Below are 11219 nucleotides of genomic sequence, written 5' to 3' on the forward strand. Positions count from 1 at the left end.
ACGAGCAGGAAGATTATATAATAGCATTTTTGAAGCGATTTTTTTTACAATAAACAAACAAGCTTTAAACAAAAGTGAAGACAAGTGAAGAAAACCAAAAATCAAAATAAAAAAATAAATGGTCCATGAAACACAAAGCAGAGACAATTTTCCAAGATTGACAAAAAAATACTAAAAATATATAAAATTCCTAAATAGCCCTAAAAGTCGAATAAAAAGCACTTGCAAACTGAAACACTAAGTTTTGGCCAGAACGATAGAAGAGACACAAAAATAACGAAAAACACAAACAACATTGTAAGAAAATATTCATAATCAGAAAAAAGAAAAATTAAAATATAAAACAAAATTTAAACCAAACTATGGTAAAAAGCATAATATGAAAAAATACTCTGAAAATAAGAGTGAAAAGCATCGAAAAAAGACTTAGACCCGAACAGATGGAGGACGGTTGTTGCCTTGTTTTGAAAAAGCGTGAAGAGAAGACAGAGAAAAAGAAATTTAAAATCAAAATCATTTGTTTAAAAATTTGTGGGCTATCGGGTGACAACTAAATTTAACCTGGGCTAAACCAGGTAAGGGCTTCAAAAGTGGCTATTTTTCGAATGAGCTGTATGGCCCAAGTGATGTATGATGTAATTTCTGTCTAAAAGAAAATTAACTCATTGGTTTTAATCTTAAGCAACATGTAAGATATCAAAATACATATAAAGTTAATTAAAAATTGCAACTCCGTTGGGCTTGGTTGAGATACTTTCTTACGTGGAAATTAGAACTTTTAAAACTAAATTCTTATATTGTAGGATATAATATTTTCAACTACTATTATGTAAATTTTTTTTAAAAAAGAAATTATCTCATTAAATAGGTAATACTGTCAACGCCGCGTACTTAACGACCTAATTTATATTAAAAGCATGAAACTCCTATATAAATGTCATTTGCCTTTTTATCCTTTAAAACAAAAAAAGACTTTGAAGTTGGACAGGTTATAATTTAAGTTACTTTTTTATTTAGGACTTTTACAATCATTAAATTTACTTATTAAATTTTTCTTTTTTGAAATATGTAGCAGTCCTAAATATTTAAGAGTTTAATTAATAAAGTAGTACTTATATAAGAACTAATACCTATGAAATCTCCAACCTTTAAACTTTCTTTTAACCCCCTTTTCCCCACTCGGTTTTGTAATAACTATGGCTGATTATGGAGTTTAAGCTATAGTGAAATTGTGATTAATTACTTCAAGTTAGAAAGCTCACTTCTTATTCTACAATTCATTCTCAAGGACATGCTATATCATAGATATAGATTCTTTCAGTTGAGTCTCTTTAATTTTCTTCGTTGAATCGTTTTTCTTTTTCTTGCTGCTGATGGACTGGTGGATGATGACAAAGGTTATTGTCTTCTTTTTTCTTATGAAATCCTCCTGCACGGTTATGCAACAAATCTTTTTATTTCTTTAAAAAGAAACATGCACGTTTGGGATGAAAATAATGAACGCTGAAGTGTTTGTGAGACCCGAAAGGGGTCGTCACCTGTTTTCTCACCTCATCTCGTATCTTGAGGTCTTGAAAACTCATTTAAGTGCTTGGCCTGATTTGCGTCGCAGTCCGGGCGCGTAGCCGGAAGCTAAAGTAATAAATTCCGAGGTATCGAGATCCCGAGAAATGAATTTTTCTGTAAAAATTGTTTTTTTAGAAATTTAATATGGAATTTGAAAAGGAAATTGAATTAGGAACATGTGGGTATCGGGCCGTATTTTGATTCCGGCGCTTGGTACAGGTCTTATATGTGGTTTAAGCGCTTTATGTGACAATTTGGCTGAAATCGGACCGTATTTTGACGTGTTTCGGACTAAATATATAAAAATGAAAGTTTATGAGGTTTTGATGAAAAGTGTTGATTTTGAGGTTTAATTTTCATTGAATTTTGATGTTTATTTTGGGCATTTTGATCGCAGGTTGAAGTTCGTATGAGGTTGTTTGTTTAGTGTGTTGTGTTTGGTTAGGACTTCGAGGGCCTCGGTAGTGAATTTCGGAGGTGGGTTGGGGTGTTTTGAAACTTAGTAAAAAGTTGCAGAAATGATGTGTTTGTGACGGGATTTCTTCTTGCGTTCGCACTCTTCCTCGGTTCGTGTAGCTCTTGTCTTCTCCTTCACGTTCGCGTCTTGAATCCGCGAAACGTAAGCCAAATTCAGGGCCCCAGTATTTCCTTCTTCGCGTTCGCATTCCACAGTTCGGAAAGCGTAGTTTGCCATTCCCAATCGGTTCGTCGGTTTCACGCGTTCGCCGTATAAAAAGTTTTGGACCCCCAGCCCTTCTTCTACGCGATGCGGCTAGCATCTCGCGTTTGCGATAAACTTGAACCATTACCTTTCTGAACGCGGCCCCTTCCGCGAACGCGAAGGGCATTTTTGCCAGCGTTTTTATAATGCCAAAAAAGAACAAGTGATGGTTTTAATTCCCAAATTTTCACACGCTCTCTTCTCCAAGACTAGGCCTTTGTGAGCGATCTTACCAATCTTCTTGGTAAGTATCATCTAACTCGTTTTCTTACATTTGTATCAATCCATTCATTGAATCTAGGCGTAAAACATGTAATCTGGAGTTGAATTGAGGGAATGGCGTAGACGTTTAGGGCTTTTCTGCGATTGTTACTTCGATTAGACCATCGTTTTGGGGTTCGAGAGTTTGAAAACAAAATTGTATTCCCGGCGCTCGTGGGGAAATGGGCCTGATGTGAAATTGGTTCGAACTCGGTTTTGACAAGCGGGCCCCCGGGTCGATTTTGGAATTTTTGGAAGAAAGTTTAGAATACTATATTTTAGGCGTTGGGTTTGATTTGTTAGCTTATATTAATGTTTGAAAAAGTGTTATTTCATAGATTTTGAATTGAGTTGGAGTCGAATTCGAGAGGGAAAGCGGTCGGTTGTGGGTTGATTAGCCGTGAAGTTGAGGTAAGTGTTTGGTTTAAAACCTAGCTTGAGGGAATAGGAAGTTTAATCTTGTTTGCTATTGCTAATTGATTGAGTACGGTGTTATAGGCATGGTGACGAGTATCTATAACATTGGTGTCTAGCATGGCCGTGAGTCGATATTGTGTTTATTCTACTTTTGGTTTGTGACTCTTCCATCGTGTAGATTGGTGAACCCTATATAATGTGAAGAGTATGAGAAAGAATATGATTTGTGAACTCTTTGGGAGCGTTGGCTCGAATGATAAAGTATTATTGAGTAAAAAGAAAGAAAGAGAAGAAATGTTGATTATTCCGTTGCGGGCCGTATTCGTATATTGATTTTACCTTTCCTTGCCGGGATGTGAAAGTTTGTTATTGTTGTTTCCTATGCGGGATGTGAAAAGTTGCTATTATTGTTATCCCTGCCGGGATTAATTATTACTTGTGATTTCCTTGCCGGATTTCTATTAAGTTTGTTACCCTCGCCATTGTTTTGTGATTGTTTGTTTGGGTGAGGACGAGTGTTAAAGCCGAAGGTGATGCCGAGCATGATGTATATGAATACTATGCACGAAGGAACTATCCCGTGCCCTGTTTTGATTATTATACACGAAGGAACATTCCGTGTCCTGATTTGATTATAATCGCACGAAGGAATTCGTGCCATGATTATGAGTGTTTACGCACGAAGGGTCATTCCGTGCCATCATTCTTGTGAGGTAAAGCACGAAGGGTATGCCGTACTTTAATATGATTAGTTTTAGGGTGAGAATGAGAGTAAAAACCGAAGGTGGTGCGTGCACTGTTGATTTCTAACTATCGTTGCTATTTGTAGTTGTACTGTTTCATTCTTCAATTATTGATTTTGGTACCTGAACTGGTTACAAGCCCTACAGCATGCTCCTCCACCTTGACGGTTAATTTCTGTAATACTTTAATATTGCATTTAATATATATATATAATATACATATATATATATATATTTATATATATATATAATACTATAGTATTGCTGCAAGGTTTGTTGGGTAGTCCCGGTTTTAGGCCTGTCACTACTTCGTCGGGGTGTAGGCAGGCCAGCTTACCAGCACATGGGTCGGTTGTTGCTGAATGCTACACTCTGTCATCTTTTTGGCACAGGTCACAGTACAGAGCAGCTTTTTGGACAGCAAGTAAGGAGTATAGGAGCTGCACTTCAAGTCCAGAGATCCGAGGTAGCCTTGCTGGCGTCGATGGCCCGGAGTCTTTCTATACCTATTTCGTTTGTTGTCTAGTACCAGGGAACAAACAATTGTATTTAATTCGACTCTGTTTTTAAGTACTCTATAGATGTTCGTCGAGTTTAGTGATTCAGTTTGGGTAGAGTTTATTGAGTTTCTGCACTTGTTTCCGTTTATTTTTATATATTTGAGACTTCCAGCTTTGTTATTAAATTGCTTCATTGTTTCTAATGATTGACGATGTTTGCTAAAAAGAGAAATATTGATAATTGGTTTGGCCTAGCTCCTACAGTAGGCCGCCATCAGACCCCGAGGGTGGAAATCGGGTCCGGTGACATTGTTTCAGCTAATTTCTTTTTTGTTCTCTGCTCTTTTTTTAGCTGGTATATTATACATTAATAGTGCGAATATTCATATTATTGTGGTACGTAAACTTAAACTCATTTCTTTAAATGCATGTTGTCAGCTTTCAGGCGTAATAATAAAAAATTTCCATTCGCTTTTCGTTTTGCTTTTGTGCTATGATCGCAACCCATGAGACATCGTCATACATGGGCACACTCATTTCCAAACAAGAATTGTATTGCTTTTAAGTTTTTAACCATGATTTGTTAGTCCTCTGTAGTTGGAAATGCCGCAATTTCATCATTAACTTGCTATCGTTTTTGAGAATTTTCTCTTCTCTTTTTTATGTTTGGGACATATTTTTATATATTTTGATATTAATATACTTGTTTTTTACGCTTTTAATTGTATTTTATATTTGGTATATGTTAAATTTAGCTTGAGTATTGAGCTTTTTATACTTTATTGTCTGTTATTTGAATAACGTTGGTATATTGGAGTTTGGAGAGTGACAGATGAAATTTTGGAGTAACAAATGAATATCATTACATAATATTACTTGGTGGTACTCAATACATGATGATTGGTTGGTTATTGTCACGACCCAAAATCCACTAAAGGTCGCGATGGCGCCGGACACTGTGTCAGGCAAGCCACCAAATACTTGATGAAGTTTTTCATTTTAACAATCTTAAGAACTAAGATTTTCCTTCAATTTTCATAATAAAGATAACTGCTTCAATTCAAATTTATAATAGGCATTAATACAGAATATTTTCAAAATCATCCAAACCTGGTGTCCAAGTGCATGAGCATTTACTAAGAGGAAATAAAAATACAACAACTGTCCGGAATTAAATATTGGACAGAAAATAATTACAGAAAACTGAAGGAGAACTCTGCTGGCTGCGGGTCGCTCGAGAAGTGCAACTACCTAAGTCTCCGTATCAAACCATACTGCTAAAACCCAGTAGGCTCTAAATGCATGTCCTGTGCAACAAAATGCACAGAAGTGTAGTATGAGTACGAAAACAACGTGTACTCAATGAGTATCCCGTCTAATCTTGAAGAAGAGAGACGAGATGTCGACTTTGAACTTACTAGAGGTCCAATAACAACATATTATTAATGCGAATAATCATGGAATAACAGTTTCTTCTTCCCATGTATTATGGATATTCACCATATTTTTAAGCAGATATAAACTCAGTCCTCAGAGAAATTGCTAAGAAAACATCGCGCAAGAACACCGTGGGACGTACGCGCGATCAACATAAAAGTAAATGTGCATGCCGAGGTCGACGAGCTCGAACCATAGATGCATCTATTACCCCGCTCGCGCATCATGCCTGCGACGCAGTTAACATAAATAAACTAATACCCTGCTCGCGAATCATACATGCGACGCAGGTACACGTAGATAATGCTCAACAGCCAATTAAGAATTTATCGGGAAATGTTTATTCTAATAAAAGCCAATTTCCTTTAATGATTTAAGAAAATGAAGTTTAGTCCTTCTTGGAATTCATTTACTGATTCAGGAGATTTAAGCAATTCAAGTTGTCAATAAGTTTACAGATAATCCACGTACACATGCTTTTTGTCAAGACTAACCCGGACAATAGCATAATAGTAGTACGCACGGGACTCTCTCTCACCTCGTGCGTACGTAGCCCACAAATAGAGGCACTACAAATTAACCACCTATGGGACATATTCTCTTACAAGTTAGAAAGGAGACTCACTCGCTCCGAAGCCTATATTCGATTCAAGAACGCGCTCAAATCTCAATTGGAGCAGCGATCCAAAACTATTCAATATGGGTAAGACTAGTAATACATGCTCAAATTGTTCATATTCTAATTATAAACAATTTTCCAACCCTAAATGCAAGATTCCTAAAATCGCCCACCGAGCCCCACGTGCCCGATTCGACTTTTTTTGAAGAAAGTCGTTACCATACTTAAGATCAAGAATATATGATTTCACTCATTCTCTAACAAAATTTCGTGGTTTAAATCTTGTTTTAAAATTCTCGGTTTTGCAATCATAAACACCCTTGAATTCCCCTCAATTTTCAACATGTGTAACTATCAAATCTATGTATTTGACTTAAGATGTGTAGAAATTACTTTACCTCTTTTGATGATGATTGAATCTACCTCATTCTCTGCAAAAATCGCCTAGGCCAAGTGGGAAATGGAGGGAGAAATGGGCTAAGTCTCGAATACAGCCACAGCTCCAGACGTAGAAGTCCGCATTTGCGACTCCAGGCTCGACATTTGCGTGTCGCATTTTGCGACAATTGCATCGTCACAAATGCGAACTTCCCTGGAAGCCCAGGTCGCAAATGGGACGAAACTCGCAAATGCGAGGTCGATTTGCGACCAATGCATGCAAATGCGATATACCAGTTACAGCAAATCTATTTTCTTAGCATAATCATTCCGAAACTATCCGAACAACACCGCAGCCCCCGGTGCACCAAATACCAATACACCCACAAAGTCTAACAACATATACGGACTTGCCTCGAGCCTAAATCACGTCAAACAACGCTAAAACCATGAAATCGCACTCGATTCAAGCTTAATGAACTTAAAAATTTCAAACTTCTACTTTCGATGTTTAATACCTATCAATACGTCCGAATGACTCAAATTTTGAAGCAATCATATTTGACATTACGGACTACTGCCACTTCGAACGGATTCCAGCCTCCGATATCAAAAAGTCACTTTTGGTTCAAACTCTAAAAACTTCAATTTCATCTGTTAGCAAATGTTACCGCAAAATGACGTACGGACCGTCCGAGATTCACTTCCGATCCGCCAACTGCCAGAATTACCATACGGAGCTATCACAGACCTCGGAATACAACAGCACTCGATACACACTGAAATGCACTTCAATGCAAACTTATAAAATTTCATTCCAAAAATGCTAACCTCCACAATAGGCGCCAAAATGGCCACTCGGGTTAATCCAAACACCGAACGCGGCAATACGCCCAGTCCGAATCACTTACGACCTGACCTGGAACCTTCAGATCCGATTCGAGTCGTTTACTCCAAAAATCTAAAATCCAGTTATTCCTTTCACTTTAAAGCTTTCGAAATGAGAAGTCTCTTCCAAACCAACTCCGAACTTTCTGAAATCCAGTTCGACCATGCCGTACAAGTATAAAACACTGAAATGAATTGCTTCCATGGCTCCAAACTGCTTGAACACGTGTTAGGGCTCAAAAGGAACCGATCGCGTTCGATTACATTCTCTCCCACTTAAACATACGTTCGTCCTCAGAACGTGCTGAAACTGCACTGAAGCAGTCTGAAATAACCGTTTAACAACACTAGTACTTCCATGCTCAACATCTCAGTTGAGCACATTATCGTAATTCCTGAAGATTATTTTCTTTTATTCAAGCAGATAAGGCCTTAGAGCATAGTTAACACGGAAGGTTCTATGCCCGACCTGTTTCAACATACCCACTCATAACTATCATAGCTAACCAACCAAAACACGACTGCTACCTTAAGCTGAATTCAACTTGCAACCACTATTATATAGGACCACAATAACATTCTCTGATAAATATTAATCGAAATTCCAGAATCTGATGCTCACCATTGCATCGAAGGATGACATTCACATAGGTCTTGTTTCTAACTCTTAAAATACGACACGACGGATGGATCTGATACAATTCATAAACCACTGCCGAAACAAAATCATTGGGTCTATACTCATGAAAAACTATCACTCATTCTGAACCAAACAATGGTCTTAATACTCCTAATAACTTCATATACTCAGATTGCACGGATCTCGAATTCAATGATCACGTCTCAACCCAGTAAGACTGCCTCAGGCAAATAAGCAAACGACTGACCAAATCATAGATGCTACCAATGTGCCATAGCTACAATATCGTATGATCATAAAGGAAGCAAACTTTGAGAAAGGGAAATCAACTACACACTCGCGAAATCATACATGCGACGCGGTCGACTTAATTCAACAACACACCGCACCGCTGCGAATTATACATGCGACGGGCGTACAGCAGTAAATAAGCCTTTCCTCGTAAAAACAAACACAAAAATAGATAGGGAAATGTATACAGCTCACACTGTTGCGGCGCGCAAAAAGCATCCGAACAAACAGTAACCATGCGGTGTGGCACCCGATTCCACCATTAATAACCCATAAGATACGCACGCGAGCTAGATTGCTCCATTTCAATAATATACACAAAAATTTGGTCACGAAGCACACTAAGTGCATAATTCCATCCCTGGGATACATATAGCACCAGAAGCCACAAAATAACATAATGAGGTGCGTATAATATAACCACCAAAATAAAAAAAAAAAAAAAAAATTAATAATATTAAATGAAAATTCAAAAAAAGCCATCCTGCTCATATAAACATCATCTCTATGCGGATCCTCAACACATAAGCAATTTTCAGCCGACCTCCCAACTCACACCGAACGTATCACTACATAAAATTCTGAGAACAAACAAAAATAACACTCCTACTATATCTCCTCATAGGAGTGCATTACTGAATTGAACACGTTTGGCCTGACATAAGAGCCCATTATTCATATTTTGAATCCATCACGACCTCAAGAACGATCTGTGCACTCTGACAGGCTAATTACTTTCAAGGTCAATAATAAGACTATTACTTAGCGCTCAATAAACATCAAGAACGCATGCTAACCATATTGGCATGGTACGTATTGGTTTGTAAAGCTCTTAGGAACCAGCAGGAAATGTTGTGATAATATAGAAATATGTTAATCTTAGAATACGCAGTCCATTTATCAAACTTCAAATTAGACACTCTGAGTGCCTCCAATGTGTGAGGACTATTCTCAATTTAAACGATAATTATCAAGAATTTACATGCTTGGTTTATGAAGTCTGTGTATATCGAGAGTCATGTGCATACATTGCACACTTGTAGCCTAACGAGTTTCTAGTGGGACACTACTCGCGCACAACTTACTCATATTACAATGTGAACTTGGGTCGTAGCCGCCGGAAACACACGAGGAGTGCTACTTATACTGACCTGAATTAAGCACAGAGGTAATAGCCAGGACTAACATTAACGCAGGGTGCGAACTCAAGCAAGCCTTTTTACAAATCGACTCTCGATCTGATCGCTGATGAACATAGATTAAATCATAACTGGATATACTTATGAACATGAACGTCGCCTCTATGTTCCACGGTGCTAACCAAGAAGTGTTCACGCTGATCATCAGTAATCGCTTCACTCCTTAGGTGGAAAGCACTCTTTAGTCAGAGGTGTTTTTTGGTTGAGCATTCTTTCCTTATGTAGTGAATACATTTTGATCTTCATGTTCCGCAAAAGTTGGCAACAGTACGGTTGCAAGCTCAACTGACTATCGTACATCATGGCCAATTTGATGAGCGATCTCGGGCATTAGAGAGATCTAATTGTTTTCTCTTAGCTTCGATCGCCACTAATTACGAGGTTATGGCCTTTCATCGAGATTTATCAAAAATTATGTTTACCAATTCACACCAGTTGAACACATTCAGCAACATCAATGCTAGGGTAAAGATTTATTTTGACTCGGAGCTATAGTTCAAGAGATCTCTTCTCTAGGTAGTGGTCCTCAAGCCACTAGCCTGTTTATTCCCACGGATGGAGGGGTACCTGCACACCACTTAGTTCCTACACTTATGTGACACAAATTAGTCGCCGACCACGGTAGATTAAATTTAATCGTAACATGAGCATCTACTGAATAACCACTAGAACTCGATGGGTATCGATACCTTGATGCAGAGTTTTAATGGCGTACGGTACGAGTCACAGGTGCCAATTCCACGGCATGGTTTCATAATTGATGTTCGTTCGGGCTGAAAGAAATGATCATTAACAACATGCCCATTCGATATGGTACAATCTCTTTTCAATTTGTCTATTCGAGTTTTTCCGCGCTAGCAACGAGTGTGACAAAGTGATCTGAATGTACATATTTCCATCTAACTACTTAACACCTTCACTTCCGCTATTTTTTCATCGTTGTCCAGTATGTGACCTTTGGAATTCTATCTCTGAGGAATGCGACTAAGTTATTATTAAATCTCCATACAATCTTCGCTAGCCTCGAATTCGCCTACGCGCGTCTGTGATAAGCCTATCAGAAGGATGATAGGTGTGTCGCTTTTTACTCTAGGGTTCGAGCTGTATCAAGTTTGATTTCGTCGTGACAACTCGGTACTATGGACGAGCGCTGTGATGTACGAAATTGATTAGCGTTGTAAAGTTCATATCACACTTTCCTAATCTCTATTTGAATCATCTCCGTAGACCGGTTGTTGAGACGCCACCGATATGATTGCCCGAATATCAATCAATTCATAATCTGTCATTATGGCAGCACCCCACACTACATGAATGCCCATTGTGTGAGCAGTGGCATCTATGCTACTTCTTGGAACAAGACATTCTTTACATAAGCACAATCTGATACTTCCCAATTATAGAGCATGGGCCAATAACTTAGGCTGATCGATAGTCCACTTTAATATTTCCCTTTGACTCAAGATTATCTACTTTAGTATACATTCTTCGTCCATATTGATAACCGGCATCTATATTAATAACCAGAGAAACTCGACAAATAGTACAATAACCATAGC

The sequence above is a fragment of the Nicotiana attenuata genome, unplaced genomic scaffold (assembly GCF_001879085.1).
Source record: "Nicotiana attenuata strain UT unplaced genomic scaffold, NIATTr2, whole genome shotgun sequence".
NCBI classification, from domain to species: domain Eukaryota; kingdom Viridiplantae; phylum Streptophyta; class Magnoliopsida; order Solanales; family Solanaceae; genus Nicotiana; species Nicotiana attenuata.